The sequence below is a fragment of the Lygodium microphyllum genome, chromosome 11 (genome assembly GCF_053477565.2).
Source record: "Lygodium microphyllum isolate KBCC chromosome 11, Lygodium_microphyllum_v1.1.10, whole genome shotgun sequence".
Classification (NCBI taxonomy): domain Eukaryota; kingdom Viridiplantae; phylum Streptophyta; class Polypodiopsida; order Schizaeales; family Lygodiaceae; genus Lygodium; species Lygodium microphyllum.
This window is the reverse complement of record NC_141145.1, coordinates 21,693,196-21,719,509: the sequence shown is the minus strand read 5'-3', so window position 1 is coordinate 21,719,509 and position 26,314 is coordinate 21,693,196. Positions and strand designations below refer to the sequence as shown.

Genomic DNA, 26,314 nt, shown 5'->3' with positions numbered 1-26,314 from the left:
TGGATCCCCCTCTCATCTTAGCGAGAATCTCCTCCGTAATATTTTGAGAGATCTCCTTGCATGGAGCAACTTGCCCCCCCGTCTTGAAAATATATTGGAGAAGTCGAGTTGCACCAGTTGTATAGCGCTTTTGCCACAATACTTGCATGTCCAATGGTGGGAGTTGGAATTCTTTGTGTCCCTCTCCACATGGATCGCATGCAAATTGAAGGCCTCGTGCTTCTCACAAGTCATGGTGCCGATGATGAATAAAGATGTCCGAGAGAGAGAGAGAGAGAGAGAGAGAGAGAGAGAGAGAGAGAGAGAGAGAGAGAGATGCTTGAGTCTCGACTCTTGAAACTTGAGTCTTGAAAGTTGAAAGGGAGGGAGACTCCAGAGGCCCGAGGGTTGGGGTAAAGTTGAAAGAGCAAGAGTGAGAGAGAGGGAATGGGAGATGAGAATGGCAAATGCTTTGATAGGGTGTGGGATAGAGGGGATGGGAGATGAGATGTGAGAATGGCAAATGCTTCGATAGGGTGCGGGAAAGAGGGGATGGGAGGTGAGATTCGAGAATGACAAATCACAAGTCCATTCAAGAATCAAGATCCAAGAGAGGAAGATGAGAATGGTAACTTGTAAGTGCTTGCTGAATTGGTGTGGAAGCATGGAGGAGAGGAGTACTTTTTGTAGATGAGAGAACAGTCAAAGTTTAAATAGTCAAAGAGAGAGGGGTCAATGGTCAAAGAGAGTGTTGCAAGCTAGAAGGAATCCAAAGTGAGGGCTGCAAGGTGGAAGGAATCCAAAGAGGAGCACCTTTTGCATGGCTGGAATTTGGAAAAGGAGTGGGATGAGGTGTCAAAGGCTTTCCACCCTCCCAAAAAGTGCAATAGTGTAGGAAACACGGGAAACATGGGACACGGGGGTGCAGGGAACGCGGAATGAGGATGCACAGGCCAGGTGGCCCAAATAGGCATTTTTTAACGTACGAATTCGTACCATACGGTATCGTACGAATCGTTTTGTACAGATTGTTCCATATGTCGTACGGAGGCAACTACTGTCTTTGAAGGAAATGAAAATGCTTTTTGGTTTGTAGTACTTACAGCCCCTTGACTATGCATGTTTTGATTCATGTGAGCATTGTCTTTATGGCAAACAGACTAGGAATACGCATAAGAAGTCTAGTAGGATACGCATGAGTAAGCCCTTGGCATTGGTATATTCGGATGTTTGTGGGCCCATGCCGTATCATTCTATAGGTGGTGCAAAGTATTTTGTCATGTTTATTGACGATTTTTCGCATAAAGTCTGGGCTTATCCTATTAAGCTTAAATCCGATGTCTTGGCTGTGTTTCAGAGATGGCTTGTATTGGTTAAGAACCAGATTGAGCATAGGCTGAAATGCCTCAGGACTGACAATGGGGGCGAATATGTGTCACGTGCCTTTAAGCAGCTGTGTGACGAGAGGGGTATTAAGCGTCAATTGACCGCTCCCTATACCCCATCCTAGAATGGTTTGGTTGAGGGGATGAATAGAACCATCTAGGAGCATGCACATAGTATGCTTAGCCATGCAGGCCTACCACATAGCTTTTGGGTTGAGGCAGTTAGTACAACTGTGCATATCATAAATAGATCACCTTCCAGTGGTTTGGATTTCTGGGTCGCAGAGGAGGTATGGATTGGTAAATCTCTGTCTTATGTGCATCTATGTATCTTTGGATGTGAGGCATTCTGCCATGTGCCCAAGGACAAGCATAGTAAGCTGGACCCTAAGAGTGTCAAATGCATTTTCCTTGGCTATGGAGATACAGACGAGATGGGTTACCGCCTTTGGGATCCGAAGGCGCGGAAAGTTATTTGCAGACATGATGTAGTTTTCCATGAAGATAAGATGTATGGGCAGCCTGAGAAGATAGTAGATATACGCAGGGTTATATTCCAGGAGCACGTGCTCCTGCATAGCGAGTTGGACAGCCTGCAGCAGCAGTTGGTACACATGGCTAGGGTATTGGATAGGATGCTGGACATACAACAGAGCCTGCAGTGAGACGGTCTACTAGAGATAGACATTTGCTTGATAGATTTGAGCCCTCGATGCATTATGTCTTGGTTACAGATGCAAGAGAGTCTCTCATCTATGATGAGGCTATGCGCAGGGGTGACAATCACTCTTGGGAGAGGGCTATGCGGTCTGAGATTGACTCCCTGCATAAGAATATGACTTGGGATTTGATTACATTGCCCAAGGGCAAGAAGGCTTTGCCGTGCAAATGGTTGTACAAGCTGAAAATTACCAGGGTTTTAAACAGGACTTGTTGCTAAAGCAAGACTTGTTGCTAAGGGTTTTAAACAGGAGCATGGAGTTGACTTTGGTCAAGTTTTTTCTCTTGTGGTCAAGATGACCACTCTACGCTTGGTTTTGGTCTTAGTTGTGCAGCTTGACTTGGATTTATACCAGATGGATGTTAAGACTACATTTTTATATGGGGATTTGAATGATGAAATTTACATGGAGCAGCCTAAGGGCTTTGTAGAACCTGATAGGGAGCACCTAGTGTGTAAGTTGAAAAAGAGCTTGTATGGCTTGAAGGAGGCACCTAGAGAGTAGTATCATAAGCTTGATGCCTTTATGCTGTCACAGGGCTACACAAGGAGTGCTATGGATTCTTGTCTTTACACGAAGAAAACCCGTGATGGCTCATTGCTTATTTTGGTATTTTATGTGGATGATATGTTGATAGCAGGGAAAGCTCATGATGAGCTGGATGCTCTTAAATCTCAACTGAAGAAGAGCTTTGAGATGAAGGATTTGGGACAGGCCTCTCACATTCTTGGTATGCGCATTAAGTGCGACAGACATCGGGGACTACTCTACCTCTCACAGAGGGAGTACATTCATAAAGTCCTTGAGCGTTTCCGCATGTAGAACGTGAAGCTTATTGGCTGTCCATTGCCTTCTTATGTGAAGGTATCACAGGCCGATTGTCCGTAGATAGATGAGCAGAGGGCCGAGATAGCCAAGATCCCTTATGCATCAGCCATGGGCAGTTTGATGTATGCCATGATAGCCACTCGTCCAGATATTGCCTTTGTAGTTGCTGTTGTGGCATGCTATATGGCTACACCTGGAAGGAAACATTGGGATGCCGTGAAGGGTATCATGAGGTACCTGAAGGGCACATCAGATATGTGTATTTGCTATGGTAGCTAGGATACAGGAGTTGTGAGGTACACAGACTCCGATTATGCAGGATCTGTAGATAGTAGGAAATCCACTTCAGGCTATGTATTCACCTATGTTGGAGGTGCTGTCTCTTGGATGTCCAGGGTTTAGAAGTGTGGCTCTCTCTACCATTGAGGCCGAGTATGTTGTAGCCACTGAGGCTTGCAAGGAGGCCATATGGTTAGGCCGTTTGGTTCATGGCCTTGGGATTGATGCTATACCTATGCTGCATTCGGATTCTATGAGTGCTATTTAATTAGCCAAGAATCCGGTCTTCCATGCGAAGACAAAACACATTGAGGTGAGATATTACTTCATAAGTGGGGTCGTGGAGGACAGGTTTGTTGACCTTGTCAAGATCTCCACTGACAAAAATCGTGTAGATTTGCTCACGAAAAGCCTTACTATTGTTGAGCAGTTGTTGAGTGAAGAGCATAGCTGAGAGAGATGGGAGTCAAGTAGGAGTGAGCGTGAGAGTGTGACGGCTGGAGAGAGTGTGTGAGTAGAGTGAAAGTACAAATTGATAAGAGTGTACCAACAATGTGTTGGCACACAAAGAATAAAATGTACAATGTGCGTGTATTATATACGGGGAGTTAAAACCGGGTCTTTATCCCAACAACCTCCCACTTAAAGGTCCAATGTGAACCTCTGGCTAACCAACTCCCACTAGTTGAATGCAATGCTCGTGCTGAGCTTTGCTTAGACTTTTAGTGAGAACATCTGCAAGGTTATCTTGTGTTTTAATTTTGGTCAATGTGATTTGACCATCTTCCAGAATCTGTCTGATGAAGTGATATTGCACATCTATATGCTTTGTGCGTGAATGATACATGGCATTCTTAGCCAGATACATAGCACTTTGGCTATCACATCCCAAAACTGCAGTATCCATAGACATGCCGAGATCATTTGCAAGTCTGCTTTCTTAGAAGCTTCAATAGCTGATATGTATTCAGCTTTAGTGGTACTCAGTGCAACAATGTTCTGCAACCTAGAACACCAAGAAACAACCCCACCAGCAATTGTAAAGACATACTTGCTGGTGGACCTATGAGTGTCGAAGTCACCTGCCATGTCTGCATCACAATAACCCTACAAACTAAGTGCACCCTGCCCATAGCAAATACTTTTTCTTTTTGTATCCTTAAGGTATCAAAGAATACACTTGACGGCCTCCCAATGTGCTTTGCCAGGATTTGACATAAACTTGCTAACAACTCCCATTGCATGAGCAATGTCTGGACGAGTAGCAACCATAGCATATATAAGAGAGCCACAAGCTGATGCATAAGGAACTCCCTTTATAGCATTTGCTTCCATGTCATCTTTTGGGCTTTTGGCTTTGCTAAGCTTGAGATAAGGAGGTAAGGGTACCCCAAAAAGCTTAGCTTCAGCCATGTTAAATCTGTCCAGTACCTTTCCAATGTACTTGTCTTGAGATAAAAACAACAATTTCTGCATTCTATCTCTATGAATCCTCATGCCCAAAATATGCTCTGCATTTCCCAAATCTTTCATGGAGAAAGCTGATTTCAACTGATTTTTCCAAGCTAGTCTTTCTTTTCCCAGCTAGCAATATATCATCCACATACAAAACAAGTATGATGGGGCTGCCATCTATATCCTTTTTCATGTACAAGCAATGATTTGCATGGCTGTGTGTAAGCTCATGAGATAGCATAAAAGTGCCAAACATTTTGTACCATTGCCGTGGTGCTTGCTTCAGCCCATACAGGCTGCGTTTTAGCTTATATACCATCTGCTCTTTTCCAGGAACTACAAAGCCCTCAAGCTGTTTCATGTAGATTTTCTCATCAATGTCACCATGCAAGAAAGCTGTTTTTACATCCATTTGATACAACTCTAAGTCCAATACAATAGTAAGAGCAAAAAGCACCCGTAGAGTGGTCATCTTCACAACAGGTGAGAAGACCTCTTGGAAGTTAATCCCTTCCTTCTGTGCATACCCTTTGGTAACCAGTCTTGCCTTGTACTTGGGTTTCCCATTAACTGTCTTTACTTTGTACACCCATTTGTTTGGAAGTGGCTTCCTTTCCTTAGGCAATGACACAAGATCCCAAGTATCATTTGCATATAGAGATTTAATCTCTTCCTGCATAGCTAGCTCCCACTTACTGCTGAACTCACATGACTTGGCCTCTTTGCATGTAAGAGGCTCACCCTCATCTGTAAGCATCACATAATGCAAGGAGGGGTCAAACCTATGTGGTTGCCTTCTTATGCGTGTAGACCTACGTACCCAATGATCAACATTTTTAGGAATTGGGTTTACATCTGGAGGTATATTATTTTCAGCATTTATTGGCTGCTATAAGCCATTTTCAGCATGCTGTTCATGCTGTACAACACCTTCATTTTCATTTCCAGCACCTACATTTTTATAATCAGCAAGCCTATCTTGCTGTCCATGACCTCCTTGTGCTTCTATTTGCTGTCCATCATCGTTTGGCTAAAAAATAACCGACTGATCATCAGTTTCAGCCTGTGGTACAGCACCATGAGGCTCAAACTCTGAAACTTCACCTTTTTCAGATCTTCATTAGAGGCTAAAGTGCCTTTCAGCAATTTTGCCTCATTAAACACAACACTACAACTGTGAATAATTTTCTTGGACTGAGGTAACCACACTTTGTAGCCAAATTCACCCTCATCACCATAGCTCATGAAAATGCCTTTAGTGGACTTTGGGTCAAGTTTGTTCCTCAGCTCATCTTTAACAGGCACAAAAGCATCACAGCCAAATATGTGTAAATGGTTATATGAGGTCGATTTGCCAGACCAAACCTTCTCAGGGATGCCATTATTTAAGGTCCTATTTGGAGAGCAGTTGCAAATGTGAACTGCGGTTTTGAGTGCCTCTCCCCAAAATGCATGAGGGAGATTAGCAGTGGACAGCATGCACCGCACTCTTTCACATAAAGTCCTATTATATCTTTCAGCTACTCCATTTGAAGAAGGGCTGTAAGGGGCTGTAAGCTCCCTCTTAATACCATGCAAGTCACAAAAGGACTTGAATTCAGTCGATGTGAACTCATCCCCATTATTAGTTCTCAAGCATTTCAACTTTCTACCTGTCTGAGTGGTCACAAATGCATGAAAAGTTTTAAAAACAGCAAACACTTCACTTTTCTTTTCAGTAAGTACACCCAAATCTTCTTGGAATAGTCATCAATAAAGGAGACAAAATATGCAGCACCACCCAACGATTTTATGGGTATACTACATACATCAGGATGCGCTAAGTCCAAGACATTGGACTTACGAGAGACACCATAGTAAAATGAAATTTTTATTTGCTTTTCAAATTGACACTCATTACAAAAATCAAGTCTAGAGCCTTTTCCATCAACCCTCTTCAGAGAGGTAAGGACATCAATTCCTTTTTGGCTCATATGGCCTAATCTCTTATGCCATAACTCCAAGTGGCTGGAAATTTCAGCAACTGCAAGAAACTTGCCATTCAAGGCTTTATAGTGCGAATAATACAAAGTGCCCTTCTTGGTTCCTTTTGCAATCAACATGGAACCCTTTTTTCACTTTCCACAAACCACCACCAAACAGTGTGGTGTAGCCATGCAAGTCAAGTTGACCAATAGATAGTAAACTCTTTTTAATGCCAGGCACATATTTGACATCTTTTAACACAAGCTCTTAACCATTGTCTAAAGACAAGTGTACAGTGCCAATCCCATCAATGCTGCAAGCATGGTTATTTCCAAGATACACCTTTCCATAACTGCCTGCATTGAACATAGCAAAACACTCCAAGCAAGGAGTTACATGAAAAGAGGCACCAGAGTCTACAATCCAAGTCTGAGTGACACCATCATCAACTGAAAAGAGTGTATCAATCACATCAGCCTTGGTAATCTGCATATCTTGCATGTGACATATAAGGGCATCATAATCAGGTGCATATAATACATCAGCCTTTGTATCTGAAAGCTTCTCTATGACCATACTAGAGGCCACATTGGCCTTTTCTTTGCCTTTGGTTGTCTCCGATGCATCTGTCTTTTCTTCCTTCTTCTTTTTATCTCCTACATTCTTCTTTCTCTCTTGTTCCTTCTTGTAATACTTGCAATCAGGTTTCTTGTGGCCCTTCTGACCACAATGATAGCAAGTAATGTCACTCTTATCCTTTCCTTTGCTCTTGCTCTTGTTTCTGTGTCTTGCATTTGCATTTTTCTTTTCAGCCCTGCCTCTTACATTGTAAGTTGAGTTGCTGCCTTCTCCACTAGACATACGTCTAATTTCTTCATTTAAGATATACCTTATCCCATCATATGAGAGATTGGGATTATTGCTGAGTGAAACTACCAAGGTCTCCCAAGAGTCAAGCAATGTTATGATAAAAAAGATCGCCATGAACTTATCATCAAAGTTCAAATTTGCATCTTTGAGCTGATTTAAAATCCTTGTAAATACACTGAAGTGCTTAGCTGCAGGCTTTGACTCATCCAGTCGCATATTCACCAACTTACGCATTAAATGCACTTGATTAACAGGTGTGGTGGTCTCATAAGTAGTTTTTAGATTCTCCCATATTGCATAACCTGTATCTAAACCCTTAATGTCTGTTAGAATGTCATCAGTGACACCCATCTTTATGTAAGCCATAGCTTTTTTATTCACTCTGGCCCAATCTGCATTAGACATTAGTGCTGGTTTATCTTCTTGCAAAGCATCCTCACAATCTTTTAGGAACAAAATGCCCTGCATACGGTCTTTCCAAATGTCAAAGCCATGACCAATCAAACTGTGTGATTTCCATCAAACTCTTGATGTCTGAACTGGAAGAGGTTATAGCCATTTTATCACAAACACAAGAGTAAATGTACTAAACTACAGAAGCCCAAGCTGAACCAGCAAAATACATTGCTGTTCTTCTTAACCAAAAGTAAATCTCTGCTGTTTGTACATGAACTAGCCACCATACGGGCAAAAATACAGAAATTTACCAAATTCTGCGTAAATCCCCAAAATTTCAAGTCCAAAATTGCATAAATGTTAGCCAATCTGACCTGTTGAGCAAAACTTTGCAAATACATGAAAAGCCCCAAATTTCGGACCCAATGCTAGGAAATTTTACTCAGAAGAGCAAAATTCTGACAAATTTGGCAAAATTCCCAATTTAATTGAGGTCACCACTCGCAATGTCTACAATGTCTGACTCGAAAATCACTGACAGGCATGAACGATATCAAATCTTGGAAAAGCCCCAAATTTTTGGCTCAAATCTTCACAGATCTGAGATTTGTGCCTCTTGTGTGTAAACACCCACCAAGGCAAGTAATTGAAAAATTAAAGGAATTTTTGATTTTTAGAAAAACCGACAGGGCGTCGTTAACCGTCGCGTGACTGACGCGATTGGCGTTTGCTGTTGGTTTCGTCCGTCGGTCAGTCGTCGTGTGCTCGCTTTTCGCTACGCCCAGTTGCCCGCCTGCTAGTCGTGTTGGAGTGGTCCACGACACAAAAAACACGTCTGGTCCACGACACGAAAACATGACTGAATGTCCAGTCGTCCATCTGCTAGTCACATTCGATTGGTCCACGACATGAAAATACAATTGGTCCACAACACGTCAGCTGCACCTTCGTCCCCGAAGGCGTGTAGAATCTTGGGCTCTGATACCAGTTGTTGAGCAGTTGTTGAGCGAAGAGCACAGCTGAGAGAGATGGGAGTCAAGTAGGAGTGAGCGTGAGAGTGTGACGGCTGGAGAGAGAGTGTGAGCAGAGTGAAAGTACAAATCGATAAGAGTGTACCAACAATGTGTTGGTACACAAAGAATAAAATGTATTTATACTTAGGGTATGTAAAGGGTGCATTCACATGTACAATGTGCGTATACTATACACGGGGGGGTTAAAACCAGGCCTTTATCCCAACAACTACTGAGTGCTTTGCTTTCCTCAGGAGGTTGATGGGCATTGGATGAGATGACGTTTTTCCTCATCTTGTTGTATATGCGTACATTGTACTGTATTTTCTTTTTTCTTTCACTCCTCACTGAGGTAGATTTGCCTTTAAGTGGGAGGTTGTTGGGGGTAAAGGCGCCTCTATCTAGCCGCTTGTGTATTACTACACTGATAGTACCTGCCACTGCATACTACAAGTGGTGCGCACCCGTCACCGTTACTTTATTCTTTATTCTTTTAGTGACAGTTTGAATAAAGAAAGGCCTGGTCACACACTATGACTATAGGAGTTCCCATTTTGTGTCTCTCTCTTTCTTGCTCTTGCTCTCCTGCCATAGCTCTTCCAAGCAAGCTTCGATCCTTCTCACCTTTTAGGCAGACCATCCTCAGTTGTTGCAGCTTTACCTTGATGCTTTCTAGTTAGAGCCGACTTTAGTTTGGGCTCAATCAGGTTCAACAGAGTAGAGGTCCAGAGTATTATCTAATGCTTGTGAGGGAGCTAGCACCTCCGCTTCTCAGTAATGGACAGCTCTAGAAGTAGTGGATCTTGAATGTGTTTAGCATACATTCAAGGTACTGTAGCTGAACAATATGTTTGCCAGGGGATCACTATTCAGTGTACTAGTCACTATGTTTGGAATGCAGATCGGTATGGTTTTTACTGCAGCTCTGAAACTGTACATTTCCATCCGTTATGCTTGGTGTGTAATCAGCTATGATTGGTATGGCATTGGTTATGCTTGGTGTAGGATCGGTTAATGATCATCAGGGGCTGATTATTGAATGTTGGTTTTCAGCATATGATCATTAATATTCAATGGTATTCAACTCAGTTTTTTATCAACTTGAGAACCGTTTATGGTCACTTTTTGGATCAGTTTTGCATCAATTTTTGCATTGGTTACTAGTTAGTTTTTGCAATGAGTTTGTGATCAGTTTGCGGTCACATTTGCATCAGTTTGTGATGAGTTCTCAGATCAGCAAGTGATCAGTTTATGATCAGATTATGCTCAATTTTCAATGAATTACATCTAGTTCCATGGACAACAACATATGTTATGATGCCATTGATGTTTTAGCCATGCTTTATGCTTGGTCATGCTATGCTATGGTTTGGTTTTGCGAGATGAGTTGAGCTCATGAGAAATGGACATGTCGCATGATAATATGGCAATGTTTTTGAGATTCTTTGTGAGTCTTATTTTATGTTATGTTGGCTGGTAATTTTCAGTATGTGTTGGGCATATGGAATAGTTGAACAACAGTGCGCAATGTTGTGTTGACTATGATGCCCTATGGAAAATTCAAGTATAGTACTTTGCTTTTGATGCATTTGGCAGTGCAATCGAGGACGATTGCAAGGATTTCAAGGGGGAGGGCTGTCATGAGGTTATATATTTTTGAAACCTCACTTAACATGTGGATTAATTTTTAATCACATAGTTAAGTAAATGTTGCACATGTGAGGTGGGGATTAGAGTAAAATTTACGAGCCCGGGACCCGAGAAAATCACGTGATGTCAAAGAAAAAAGTTGCTATAAGTTATGCCACACAAGTACTTGGTGGTATCTGGTGCTAGTTGTTGGCCTGGGTCATTCATGCCATAAGTGTTAGTTGGTGACACTAGAGAAGCGGTGTTTAATGGTACCTAACGCCAATCTGATGGTCAAAGATAGTGCAGAGACACTCAGGAATGGAAGTTGCCTAGCCAATTTAATTATTGGCCAGTCAGTTTGTTTTTTAGGGCATCGAAATAATTATTACATTAATTTTCAGTATTTAAAGACTGAAAATTAATATTTAATTATGGATAATGCTGGAAAAACCATTTGGGAAGGTTGCCACTTGTAAAAAATGCCCATGCAAGATTGAAAGACGTCTTTAGAGGCGAGAGAGAGGCATTTTTTGTGGATTCAGCCTTCCTGTAAGAGAGGAGGAGGAGATGTTGTTGGTTTGATTTGGAGCCATTGGAGGACCTTCTTAGACAGGCAGGGGTAGGAGAAGACCAATCAACAGCAGGTGACAGCATCTATAGGTTGTTGAGATAGGGCAGCAACAATAAATGACTGATTTTTTTCAGTTCTTTGCATCTAGAAGCTGTTGGGACAGGGCAGGAGTAGTAAATGATAGATTTTCTTCAGTTGTTCACGAAGAAACTTTGAATTTTCCCTCTCTATAGCTTTCTCTCTCATCTCCCAAGCATTTCACAGCCTTGCTTCGAAGATCTCAACATTTGGACCCTTGGAGGTTGAGAAATTGTAGATTTCTCTACTGTAAATGCTAATTTCAGTAGAAATTAGGGTTTAGTAGCAGCCTCAAGAAGCGTGCCAGAAATTGGAAGCTCCAAGACTTGGATTTTTCAAGGCTGAAGGTGTATTTAAGCTAAATTCAAGCGGAGGACTAGCCAGCCATTGAATTTGGGGCATTTCCATCGTCCATGAAGTGGGTAAAGGCCAATGAAGTGCCAGAATCAAGGGGCAAAATAGATTGAAGACTTGTTGGTCACTTTGGACAGCAAGGACAGCAAGGGGAGTTTGGATTGCGAAGGGGATTGGGAGAATTCCATTGTAAATCAACTTCTTCTTCAATAAAGCTAAAGAAATACCGAAAGGGCCGCCAATTTTGGGGCCAATCGGATGTGCATATTCCAAGATCAGTAGGTAATTTGTATTTTCAGATTTGCATTTATTGTTTGTTGCTGTAATTAAGTTGTAATCAAGGATTTACCGCCCTATCCGAGGAGGAAGGCTGGTTACATGTGGAAATGATTATTGTGGTTCTGCACTATTATCCTAAATGTCCTTAGGTGATGTTAGCCTAATGTGTGTTGCCTAGGTGCTAGGTGTGCCAGGTCCTTATGATATGACAGTGTTTTCTAGGCCGCTTGACCTTGGTTTGTATAAGTTTCTTAGTGAATTTCTAAGGCTTTTAAATGTATCTTTCAACAAATTTATTCCAAAACATATAGTCTTGAAGACACTTGAGACACTTTGAACATATAAAAGTGAGACGTGTAAAATTAGGGTTTCTTTTATTCAAACAATATAGGATATTGGACAGGTAGTACAGCCTGCATTGAGACATTCTACTAGAGATAGACGACCTTCTAACTGCTATGAGCCCTCCATAAATTATGTCTTGGTTATAGGTGCAAGAGAGCCTCTCACCTATGATGAGGCTATGCGCAAGGGTGACAATCACTCCTGGGAGAGGGCTATGCAGTCTGAGATTGACTCGTTGCATAAGAATCGTACGTCGGATTTGGTTTCCTTGCTTAGTGGCAAGAGGGCTTTGCCTTGTAAGTGGGTGTACAAGTTGAAAAGTACCCTTGGACACCCCAAGCCGGCATACAAAGCCAGATTGGTTGCAGTTACAGGGCTACAACCATAGTGCTATGGATCCGTGCTTGTACACGAAGAAAGCTCGTGATTGATCTTTATTAATTTTGGTACTCTATGTGAATGACATGCTTTTGGTAGGGAAAGCTTATGATGAGCTAGATGCTCTTAAGGCTTAGCTCAAGAAGAGCTTTGAGATGAAAGATCTGGGACATGCCTCTCATACTCATGGTATGAGCATTCTGCATGATAGGCATCAAGAACTACTCTATCTATCGCAGAGAGAGTGCGTTCATAAAGTCCTTGAATGCTTCCGTATGCAGGATGTAAAGCCTATTGGTTGTCCATTGCCTTCTCATGTGAAGGTATAACAGGCCGATTGTCTGCGGACATATGAGCAGAGGGCCGAGATGGCCAAGATTCCCTATGTATCTACAATGGACAGTCTTATGTATGCCATGATAGCCACCCGTCTAGATATTTCTTTTGCAATTGGTGTTGTGGCACGTTATATGGCTACACCTGGCAAGAGGCATTGGGATGCCATGAAGGGTATCATGAGGTACCTAAAGGGCATTGCTGATATGTGTATATTTTATGGCAGCCGGGGCATAGGAGTCGCGGGATACACTAACTTTGACTATGCAGGACATGTAGATAGTTGGAAGTCCACCTCTGGCTATGTGCTCACTTTTGCTGGAGGTGCTATTTCATGGATGTCCAGGGTGCAGAAATGCACGGCCCTTTCTACTACAGAGGCTGAGTATTTTGTAGCCACTGAGGCTTGCAAGGAGGCCATTTGGTTGGGTCTTTTGGTTGTTGACCTTGGTATTGCAGATGCTATCCCTACCCTGCATTCGAATTCTATGAGTGTTATCCAGTTAGCCAAGAATCCGGTCTTCCATGCGAAGACAAAACACAGTGAGGTGAGATATCACTTCGTTCATGGGGTCGTTGAGGACAAGTCTGTTGACCTTGTCAAGATCTCAACTGACCAGAATCTTGCAAACTTGCTCACGAAACTGATAGTAGATTCTTCTTTATGCTAGGTACATATCTGACATCATGCTAAATCAACTCTTGGCCATTTTCAAGGACCAAGTGAATAGTACCTACACCCTCTATTTTACAAGCATAATTGTTATCCAAGTAAACCTTGCCTAGGAAACCTGCAATGTATTCGAAAAATGACTCCAAAGAGGGAGTAGCATGAAAAGAGGCACCGCTGTCCACTATCCATGATTGAGACAGCCCATCATGAGCTGAAAGTAAGGCATCAATTACCTCCTTTTTAGTGATATGTATATCACCTGCTGTTGCCATAATATCTATATCATTACATGAGGTTGCAACAAGTATCTCTCCAGTGTTAGAGAGCTCTTCAATGACCATACTAGATGCAACATTTGCCTTTGCAACTTCTTTTGAGGGAGAGCTGTCATCATCTTTCTTGTCATCCTTCTTTTTCTTTCCTTGCTGTTTCTTTCTTTCTTACTCTTTCTTGTAGTAGCAACAATCGGGCTTTTTATGCCCTATACCTCCACATTATAGCAAGTGACATCCTACTGTTTGCCCTTGCTTTTACTCCTGCTTTTGCCTTTGTTTCTTGCATTACCCCTATTTTTTGGCCTGCCTCTAAGATGATAGGCTGAACCATTGCTTTCTCCATTGGACTTTCTTCTAATCTCCTCATTGAGAATAGAGCCCTTAACACCATCGAAGGTTAAAGCAGGGTTGTTGCTTGACGAAACAACCAAAGACTTCTAGCTATCGGGCAAAGTCATCAACAAGAAAATGGCCTTCAATTTATCATTGAAGGGTTGCAAACCAGAGTCCTGCAATTCGCTCAAAATCCCTGTGAAAGCACTCAAATGCTCCGATGTTGGCTTAGACTCATCCAACTCCATGTTTACAAGCTTGCGCATGAGATGCACTTGATTTATTGGAGTTGTATTTTCATAAGTGTGTCAGAAGTGGAGCAGCGGTGGAAGCATAAACATGTGCTGAAATAAACTGCTGAAACACAAGACAAAAATAGAAAAGAAAAGAACACGATACAGATGAGAACTCAGATGTATGCACGGGAAATGGAAACCAAATATCTGAACACGAGACAGTCGCATACAACAGTGAGTCACTGGTTGCGTGGGCACTGGCACTGGCTCTGGCTTCTCTCCCCACAGAGTCTGCAGATGGTGAAGATGATGATACTGACTGAGGAGGAGCACTGAGTATAAATAGGCTGAAAAAGTGGGGAGCAATAATGCTGGTCGGACAGCATTAATGCTGGCCGACTGGTGCATAAAATGGTCCACTGGCATAAAATGCCACACTAGAAAATACCTAAAATACCTAATAAAAATACCCAGCCTAGATCAAGCTCAGACTCACACATGAGCTGACAAATACTCTGCTAATACCCTCTCTCAGATCATGGGTGATCTAATACAATACAATAGGATAATGAAAAGGGATCGGAAACTATACAACATAGAACCACCAAGTAGAACCATGGATACCCAAGCAGTGGGTGATCAAGCCACCACCAAGGTGCCTCGGAGAGAACCTGATGCCGATATCGATCGTACCAAACACCTGAAAATAGAGAAGATCATAGCATGTCTCTGTGTCCGTTACCAATGTCTCGCAGTAGCATACAAGACCATCCTGTCAAAAATGCCCCTGAACATAGGTGACCATGGATTCCCCGCCTTTGGCTAGACCACCAAAGTGTCCCCTCATGTGAGCTCCAGACGAAAGCCTCCCGCTCTCTGTCAGATAACCAGCTCATCATGAACCTGGATGTCAATCCCAGCTCCAGGATTTGATTCTGCCAGATTGAAGTCGATGCGTCAGGGACGTCCCTCTCTGGAACCTGTGCACCTGTATAAAAGTATAGATGAGGCGCGGCTGCCCCATCTGAACACCCGCTCACTCTTCCTCTCTGGCACAAGAGAGTCGTGAGGGATGACCTCATCACCACCACTAGAAAGCAGCCGAGGAAGGGGCCACCAAGCCCTTTCCGCGATCCGAAGAAGAGGATCCCTTCCGCGCCTTGGACTTCACCTTGGTCGGAGGATCTGAGTCGGAGTCTGATGAAGGAGAGGACTCATCGGTAGAGTCAACATCCCGCTTCTTCTTCTGCTCCTTCTTCCTGGAAGCCGCTAACTTCTTGCAGTCCTTCTGCAAATGTCCCTTCTTGCCACAGTGGTAACACTGGGCTTTCGACTTTTTCTTCCCGTCACCCCTCTCTAAAGCTACATAAGCCTCGCCTCCATAATGTGCCGGAAGCCGCCCCTGTAATCTCAAGGATGTCTCATGCTCAAGAAGCATCGAGGTCATATGTGTAAAACTGACAGGAGTCGATGATGTTTGCGCCCGCAAAGCATTGGCCACTCCATCAAACTCCGGGGGGAGCTTGTAGAGGACCGTCCCGACGAGATGCGCCTCGGGAAGAGCAGATTGTATGTGCCGAAGCTGGTCCTGTACCTGCGTAACACGAAGAAGAAAAGGCTGAATAGTATCTTTCGGCTCAAACTTCATCTGTTGGAGCTGGCCATAAAGTGTGATTGCCCGCATGGTGGAAGGTGCCTCATACATCTGCTGCAACTTCTGCCATACTTCAGGAGAGGTCCTACAGGAGGTAACCGCCGGTAAGACCGCTTCCTCATGGTTGTCCTCATCAAAGTCTTCAGGAAGAGGAAAAGGACGGAGAGGTCGAGCAATAGCTCCACAGACGATGTACCATAACCGCTTCTGCACAAACCAAGCTTTCATGACAGCACTCCACATGAGATAATCAGGTCCATGTAACTTATCATCAGGGGAAGTGCACGGAGGAGCCATATGGAGAGGATAAGAAGAGAAGTAGAGAAGAGATGGAATGTAGAGAGGAAACACAGCCAAAACACAAGCACAGACGGCAGAAAATGAGAGTTCACATGCAATATAAACCAAAATCTGATCAATAGAAGACAAAATCTGCTGCAGAAAGTCAAAAAATCAGTTAGAAACTGCCAAAAACAGCAAAAACGGCCTGAATTAACAGTCACCCAGCCATGAGAGATGCTGAATCAGCAAAACGCAGACTGTAAACTGGAGAAAAACAGGTAGAAAACTATCGCCAGCAGCTGCAGATGAAAAACGCAGGCAGTAGAGGGTGCGTAGGCAGCAGGCGATGGCAAAACTGCAAAAAACGCAGGCTGAAAACAGCCCCAAAACAGGTCGCCTGGCTGCGACAGCAGTCGTCTGATTAGCAGGGGTACAAAACAGTCCTGAAATCAGCAATAAAACACAGCAGAAACACAGATCCTGAAAACTGATACCACATTAGAAGTGGAGCAGCGGTGGAAGCATAAACATGTGCTGAAATAAACTGCTGAAACACAAGACAAAAAGAGAAAAGAAAAGAACATGATACAGATAAGAACTCAGATGTATGCACGGGAAATGGAATCCAAATATCTGAACACGAGATAGTCGCATACAACAGTGAGTCACTGGCTGCGTGGGCACTGGCACTGGCTCTGGCTCCTCTCTCCACAGAGTCTGCAGATGGTGAAGATGATGATACCGACTGAGGAGGAGCACTGAGTATAAATAGGCTGAAAAAGTGGGGAGCAATAATGCTGGTCGGACAGCATTAATGCTGGCCGACTGGTGCATAAAATGCTCCACTGGCATAAAATGCCACACTAGAAAATACCTAAAATACCTAATAAAAATACCCAGCCCAGATCAAGCTCAGACTCACACATGAGCTGACAAATACTCTGCTAACAAAGTGTCCATCAACTTTTTCCATATGGCATAAGCAATATCAAGACACTTAATTTTTGTAAGTACATCATGAGATACAACCATTTTAATGTATGCAATGGCCTTCTTATTGAGTCTAGCCCAATCCTCATCTATCACAGCTGCAGGCTGCACTTCCAAAAGAGCATCATCACAATCCTTGAGAAACAAAATGCCTTGCATCCTGTCCTTCCACAAGTCGAAATCAGTGCCATCAAACCTCTTGATTTCAAGAAGGGATTTAGTGTCACTGCTGCTTGGAGCATTTTCAGCCGTTTTTCAGCAATGTACTCAAAGATCAATACTGAAATTTATGGCAGCAAACAATGAGCTGAATATTCAACTGATATCAGCCCAAATTTTCAGTCAATGAGAGCAAGGTTCAGTCCAAGTACACGTACAGCAGTAGAACGGATGACTTTCAGCAATATAACTGAAATTTCAGCATATACTCAAAGCATACATCACTGCCAGGTGACTCCCACTTCAGCAGTATCACCTAAAGTATATCTGGAACAATCCCAGATCTACAAGTAATCACTAAGACTGTTGCAACATGACTATTCAGCAATACATCAACTCAATGGGAGCTGCCCAACATATGTACTGCATACATATGTGACCAAGTACTTCTGATACGCAAAAGAAAGCAGGATTCTTTGCAATTTCTTCAAAATCTCACAAGTGGAAGATAAATCTCACTGCTTATAGCACCAAGATTGCATCAGTAATATTCCCAATGTACATTTCAAACATCATTTTTGCCAAAATTCTCAAATTTCGGCAAAAGCCCCAAAAGTTTATTGACCAATTTGCACCGATTGCTGAACCCGAGAGCATAAAATGGGAAAAATTAGTGAAATTTTCCAAAATCTTGCAATAGCCCCAAAATTCTCAGGTCAAAATGTGTACCAATGTCAACAAATTTGACTCAGCTAAGCAAAATTTCACTGATATGAGAACAAACCCCAAAATTTTTGGAGCCAATGTGTGCAATTTCTCTTGGGTCAAATTGTCCTATTATGTATGACCAGCATGAGATTTGGAGAATTCCCAGTCAACATCGAACAACAACTGATGACCTGGTATGACCTGCAAACCAAAATGGAGTATCGTGGTAGACTAGCCGAGAATATCATAGCCAATCTAGAGGAAGAGAGAAGGTTGGCAAGGAAAGCATTGCTAAGCATAGCCACCTATGACTAAGAGAAACGAGCTCAAAAGGTGAGACAAGACATAGAAATGTGTGAAGTCCAATACATCTTACCGCTTGCCAATTGAATTAGGATTGGACCAAGTGCTAAGAGGGAGAGAGCCCTAGAGGTTGATCTTACGCTAAGCAAGCTTCTCATGAAGCGACTCTTAGACAACATGGCCACAAAGCAGCGGCCACAAAGCAAAGCGAAGTAGCCCTGGCAACTTTGTTGCTAGCAGGACTATAGGAATCACCCCGAATTCTAGAAGCCAAACCAAGATATATGTGATTGCTAAGTAACTCAACAAGTATCACCCCGACAATGACCCGTATAGCTTTGTGGAGCAGTTTGAGCAAGCATGCGAGGCTAATGGCCTCTTGGACCTTACTCAATGCGCACAAGATTTCGGACTTTGCCTAGGAGACAAAGGATAGGCATAGTACACTAGTCTAGACAATGCCGAACGCAATGACTTCAATAACCTCAAGAGTCTCTTGATAAAGAGATTCTCTGAGTTGGGATACTCTAACAACCTCATTGTCAAGTTGATGAATGTTAGTCCAATAGGACAAGGAGGATATCTAAGCCTACATCACCCACAAACACGAACTATAGATTGGTTGCCCATCTGCTCATGCTTACAGACCTGTGGTGTTTGCAGTCACAGTCCTGTCGCCATCGACCTTGTGCATGATGTTGGTTTGATCGCAGATGATGTTGCCGTCGACCTTCGCTTGGCCCTGTTGGCCTGTCACACGTAGTCTACTTGGCCGCCGTATTGGTCAGCCCCGTCGCCCTGGGTCGGAACCTGGTTGCTTGCTAGCCTGAGTGCTGCACGCGACCTATGCTGGTCACCTTCACCCCAACTCCGTTTGTTGCATGCTGACTGCCCTGTCTCACGTGTTGAGTGCTGCCTGCTGTGGACTGCTGTCATCAGTCCTGCAACCTGACACACTTGTTGACTACTACCTGTTCCGCAACCTTGCACTCTCTTGGGAAGTGCGAATGCTGTAATCAATGCTGTGATACCAATTTGTTGAGCATGAGTGCTATGGAGTGCAAGATTGGAATGAGAAAGGATAGAGTTCAGAGTTGAGAAAACCGAATGTGAGTGTACCAGTGTGTTGCACGGTACACAAAAAATAAAAATGTATTTATATGTTAGGGTACAAGTAAAGGGTGTGTTCACACCCATAAGTTTATACACACGGGATGAATGGGAGTTTACACTGAAAGGGGCTTTACACCCAACACTTTCTTTGGAGTTCGTGCCTAGTGTAAATGGCCGAACAGACTTAATACAACAAGCTGTTGCTGCACCATATCTGCTTGATTAGCAGGGTATTGATGATGGTTTGCCACATGCTGTGGAAGATGCAATACAGCATGAAAGGGCTGCTGTAAATGCAGCAAAAATAGTCTTGAGATGGTTGTTACAAACTCTCCAAGAGATTAAAATGGATGCTCCTTTAGCTCAATGCACTAGAAGGGCTGCTAGACATGCAGCACATGATGTAGAGGGAGCCCATTTGGCTGATTTTACGGAAGTAGATGATTGTAATGAGCATGTATTTATGAGCTCATTGTTGAATGATGATGAGCCTGCTTCCTTGAACGAAGCTCAGCAAGATGTACACTGGATGTAGGCCATGCAGGATGAGTTAGACTCTATTGCCACTAACTCTACATGGGATCTTGTGGACTTACCACTTGGCAAAAAGGCCATTGGTACAAAATGGGTTCTTTTCTTAAACTCAAACGCAAGGCCGATGGTACCATTGACAGGCACAAAGCACGGTTGGTAGCAAAAGGCTATATATAGAAGAAGGGCATAGATTATAAAGAAAGAAAGAAAGAAAGAAAGATATATTAACGTCTACATAAGGCCAATGTGGCCTAAGAGACAAAATCCAAGGTACATCCATGTCTAATGTCATCTCATTAGTAAGGTAAAGATAACATTACAAATAAGTGGGTGGCCTATGAAACAATACTGAAAATAACTATACGGTGGGACTATACTAGGGTTGAACCATGTGTAGTGTTATTCCATCGATAGAAAAGAAAAGGAAAGGAAAGGAGAACCAGATCTGATAGAGCCATGTACAAAAAGTGTGGTGGAGACTATGGGCTGTAGTTGATCTCAAGATCTGCACATGATCTCAGCTATGATGTGGTCCCTAGCTGCTTCACTGATATGCCTGGTGGTGAGTCTTTGGTGTCTCGTGATAATGGCTCTGATCCAACTATGGTGTGGCCTTCTCAGACGTGGTCCTAGTAGACGGGGTCGTCGTGCTCGGACGAAGGGAAATGGCTCTATCCAATGCGACTCCACGGCGTGGCCTGTAAGGTGTCTGGCGGGGTGGCTCTGTCTCTGCTAGGTTGGTAGTGTCAGTAGGGTCAGATCTGTAGAAGTCTGTCACTGCTCTCTGTGTGTGTCCTTCTGGATGAGCTGGCCTCCTGTCTTGTAGTAGTGCAGTTCGGTGCCTCTCAAGCTCCAGGAGGAAAAGACCTAGGCATCTTTGGTCCTCGTACTCCATGACACGACGAAGAGGTCCAAATCCATCACGGAAGAGGCAATGGTACCGTCCTTGTATGTCATAGTATACTGTGCATCTGCATATGTAGTGCTCCTCCGTTTCAGGCTCTCGACCACAAAGCTGGCAAGTCCTATCCTCTGCTAGGGTATTTGTCCATTTGCCTGTCTCCATCTGAAGCCTATGTGAGGAGGTGCGAATCTGTCCAATAGCAACAACCCATACGCTATGGGAGAGATGGGTGTCTATATATGCTGGCTGAATAGTGAAACCATCATCAGAGAGAAAATAAATGACTTGTAGAACTCCATCCTCGATCCTAGAGGGAATGGTGGATGGATCCATGTCCTTGCTGTCTCAATCCTCAAGATATCAGCTTTGATCACTTGGTTCAGCTCTGATCGGCTAAGAGAAAGTGTAGGGCAGTCAAGGCTATAATCCAAAGGTGGAAGACGGTCAATATCCAAACCATGTAGGCTCATCCAAATAGCCATCTGTGAAAATCAATAGTTCTTCTCGCCTTCTGCTGCTAGTTGTCTAGATGAGGTTAATGCCAATCTAGAGTATCTATGGCGTGGAAGTTCCCATAGTCTGTGGCAAAAGGTCACTGCCTTGAAGAGTGCCTCCATAACTATAGGTGTTGCCCCTAGCTCTGCTCTGACAATGGGATGTGGGGTGGAGGGCTCACTCCTAATCATGCATGCTATCATCATGATCAATGGCCTTTCCATGCTATCCCAACCATCATAATAATCTCTCTCTACTCCAATCTGATCAGTGAGTGGGCTAAGACGCCTGTGGTACAAGCTGCAACCCCATACCTTTGCTCCATATAGTAATGTAGGTATGACTAGGGTGTCAAGCAACCAGAGTTTGGTGCGGGGCTCCTGGAACTGTATGTGAGCACATTGACTCTCGAGTCCCCCTAGTGCTGCGTATCCATGTGCCAGATGTGCCTTTGATGCCCCTCTCAACGAAAAATGTGGGCCAGAGAAGGTGACTTCCAAATAGACATATTCTCTCACATGCTCCAGTATGTCTCTCCCAAATGTAAACTGGTACATAGATCTAGTCACCCATGCTGCTAAAGTATTGAAAACCATGGTTTTGGTTTTCCCAAGGTTCACTGTGAGGTCTTTGTCTCTAGAGAAGATGTGCAAAGCGTCTAGATGGTACTGTAATCCCTCCGGTGAGTCTGAAATGAGAACAATATCATCTGCATACAGTAATATCGGTATCAGCACCCTTGCCAGGCTGGCTCTAGCTCCTCCTCCTCGGTCTATGTAATCAGACACTTCATCTATGTATAGACCAAATAATGTGGGTGAAAGTGGGCATCCTTGTTTCACTCCTATGGTACTGTCAATCCTCTCTGATAGCCCCCCAAGTGCTCATACATGACCTGTCATTGCCTCATATAATGCATAGACACTCCATCGTATACCCTCTGGTGCTCCAATGTCCTGCAATCTCTACATGATGCGTGTACGAGGCACTGTATCAAAAGCTTTGCGAAAGTCTACAAAGCAACAATAGATCCTCTTGTCTTGGGCTCGACCCTCCTCAATAATGGCTCTAAGTGTGAGAATGTGGTCCAGCGTGGTATATCCTCGTCTGAAACCTGCCTGTCCTTGTGCTCTCTTGCCTTGCATTTCAGCCCATTCACTGAGTTCATGCTCCAATATAGATCTGCATATCTAGGCCAAAGCATGACCGATCATGATAGTCCTGTAGTTGCTAGGAATCAGGGGATCACCACTTTTAAATAGCGGGATTATAGTATTGTTTGACCAACTCATAGGGAAACCTTCACATACTGCTCTATTGAACATATGTGCTAATATGGGTACTAATATGTCACAAGCATGTGAGAAATGTTCTACTACTAGTCCATCCTCATCCTGTGCCCTCCCATTTTGTAATCTATAAATTGCATCTCTAATCATTTTCCATGTGAAGAAAGACCATTGTGTTGGCCTACAAGCTTGTGGGGGCTGCATAGGTGGCTGTCCTGGCAGGTCATACAGTTGTTTCCCATAGTCAAGCCAAGCATCTGGTGATGTAATCAATATGGGGGGCTGTCTTTCATGAAACATCTTCCATGCACTCTTGCTATTCCGCCCCAAAAGTAGTTGATATATCTCTGCTTCAACTTTCACTAAGTAGTCTCATTTCTTCTTTCACACAAGGCGTTTGAAGAACGCCTTTGCTTGGCGATGTGTCTGAGTGCCTAGCTCCACTTCTCTTTGTAAGCGAGCTCGGATGACTCTACACTCATCATCATACCAGCTATTTTGGGGAGTAGTAGATCGTGTGGGTCTACCTTGGGGCGAGGTGTGTGGGAATGCATACATGGCTGATCCATGTATGGCCTCTGCTAAATCCCTTGTACATTCTTGCAACGATCTACTCGAATCCAAATCATGTAAACTGGTCTGCAGAGAACCACTGTAGATGTGTGAGGTGTCTTCTGTAAAGTAGTATTTGGGATGTCTAGGGAGGCATGGTGTTTCATGTTTCATATGTACATAAGAGAGCATGAATGTCAAAATAGCATGATCTGCTGCTATGCCAATTGGTCTCTTAGATACCTTAAAGTTTTGGATGTCTGGTATCAATGCTGGTGAGCCCATCAAGTAGTCCACAGTACTTGCCCCTCCTTTGTGATTCGAGCATGTCAAATTGTCAGATCTTGGCCATTGTGGCAGACCATTAAAGATGGCTAGTCTGTGTGCGCTTCCCAAAGTCAATAGGTGTGTCCCATAGGTACTCACTTCTTTATCTTGGGCTTTCCTGCATAGGCCTATTTCATCTATGTCGATCTCTTTGAACATGGCATTATCATGCATATAAAAGTCACTATGTCTATCTCCAGTGCGTGCATTGAAATCACCTATTAATAATATTCCCCAGTGCTAGCATATCTCATGATATCCTCATAAAGTACATCAAAGGGAGATCCATCACGTGTGGCATAGGTAGAATTTGCAGGAGGAAAGTAGCATTTGTGTACATTGCTATATCTATGTTTCGGAAGCTATCTTCAAAGTAACCAGCATCCAAGCGTAGGGCTCCATTACAGTTCCATATTGACATCCGAAGTGTCTCATAGGTCTCGTACTATCACGAAGTCCTTTTGTCAGTGATGATGACTCGTCCATCCCTATAAACAGCCCCCTTTCCCTCTTTGCGAGCCTCCAATACCTTGGGTATGTGTTCTCTATGATGCGCTATTTGTGCTAGGGTAAGGTCCTCATCCAAATAAATCTTCTCACCCTTGAGGGCTCCCCTCTTGGAGAGGAAGGCCTTTTTTTTCTCTATGTCCCCAAAGCGAAGAATTAGAGCCTTGGACTTAGAGTCCTCTTTCCCCACTCTCCAAGCACTGACGATAGGTACGTCTGAAGCCCCAATTTTGTTAGCAAGTGTCTTAACGTCTTCCTGTGGGCTGCTCTTCTCCTCCCATCCTACTACCCGTACGTGTAAAACCCTAGCCCGTCTCCTAGTCTCTTCTTCCAAGGTAGCATTCATTACTTCAATCTTGTTCACGGATGTTCCCTCATTCTTTTTTACTACCTCAATCCATGGGCTGGCTTCTTCTATCTGCTTCTGTGTTGTCTTTGCCACTTCTGCCCATGAGCAAACCTCCCTTTCACATGCTTCAAAGCCTCTTTCTCTTTTTGTAGTTCTTCTTGCACGTTCATTTCTTTTTTCTTAAATGTATTCAATTCTTTCTCTAGTTCTAAGATTTCAGATTTGTAGGCATCTACCACTTTCAACATTTCAATTTTCAGCGTGTGCATTTCGGACAGCATTTGTGCCTGTAAGTCATTCCTAATCTTTATTTGCACGTCTTGCATTTCTGCCCTCTGATTTACTATCAGTTCGGCTTTGACCTGCTCTCGTATTTCTCTCTCCAATTCTTGTCTCATAATTTGTAGTACAGAGCGAATCATGAGATGAATTTCTTCGTATTTCTTTTCATTCATGGTGCGTGAGGTCTTTCCATGCCTGTCAGATGTTGGGGAGACGGTCCAATCACGCGGACCCTACGGCCATACGTCTTGTATCGTGTGTTCTTAGAAGGGGTGTTGAACATGGCTTCCATGGACGATTGTGTTAGTTCTTGATCAGATTTGTCTCCCAGATATTCATTTTCCACGGTTTGATGCTTGCATTTGTCGGTACATGTAAGACATCATGCAGGCCTTTCTTCTTGCCATCAGGCATCATCAATGGAACAATCCCTTTATGCTTTATGTCATGTTGGGTATCATCCCCAGTACATACATAACCATGTGTACCTGCAACCATCTCATCAAACCACTCTCCATGCGGGGTCATGTGGTTTGACGCTCCAGAGTCAATGTACCATCTGTCATCTCTATCATGTCTCGATGCATTTTTAGATACATGCTGCATGGCAAAGAGTCTATTAACTTTCTCATCATGAGCACCACTGGAAGATGCATAGTGCCCATGCTGTCTGCCCTTTGTCTTCATATCTCCTTGCTTCTTGTAACAATCCTTTGCAATATGCCCATACCAGCCACAATAATGGCAGTCCTTGTCCCTGTTGGACTGATCAGACGACTCCCATGAACCAGAACCACCACCTGTACCTCGGGATGATCTCCCCCCTGCCTCTAAAACCACCAGATCCTCGCTGGCCTTGTGTATTTGCACCATGCCAATTACTCTGCTGCTGCTGCTGTCCATAAGTATTACGAGTGTCACCACGACCTCGAAATGAACCACGACCTCTAGATCCTCTGCCACGCTGGCTAGAGTACAACACAGTGTCTCTACTCTAAGATGCACTAGAACCTATATTCAAACCAAGTTTGACTTCCTCATGCAGCAACAAAGCAACTAGCTCTTCCCAGCTAGGGGGCTCTTCTCTGACAAAAATGGAAGTGTCAAAAGCTTTGTACTCTTTGCCTAAGCCATTCAAAGCAACAACAATCATACTAAATTGCAGAAAAAAACCAGGGTATTTCAGCCCACTGACACCCCAAAACAACCCTCAAACAAGTGGTCTCAACTGTAGATATAACTGTCAATACATAAGCTATGTGTTTGCTTCAGCTTAAGCTTATGTAACCTCACTGCCAGGGTACATACAAGCAGTCTGAAAACTGTAAACTGTGAGTAACCAGCAGCAATTTCAAGTCCAAAACTGAGTGTGTCAACAAATTTAGTTTCAGGTTGCAGTCAACCGGAATTCAGCATACCAAGCTCCAAGCAGCTCCAAAATGTCTTTTGACCATGTCATACACTTACTTTATAGTGGCAAGTTC

The 26,314-nt window shown here is 43.5% G+C and overlaps 1 protein-coding gene across 1 annotated transcript in view; it reads left to right on the top strand.

Annotated features, from left to right (window-relative positions):
* LOC148028610 (ubiquitin carboxyl-terminal hydrolase 2-like) overlaps window positions 1–26,314 on the top strand; it is a 79,861-nt gene that overhangs the window by 40,895 nt on the left and 12,652 nt on the right. The gene's annotated exons all lie outside the window — the stretch shown is intronic.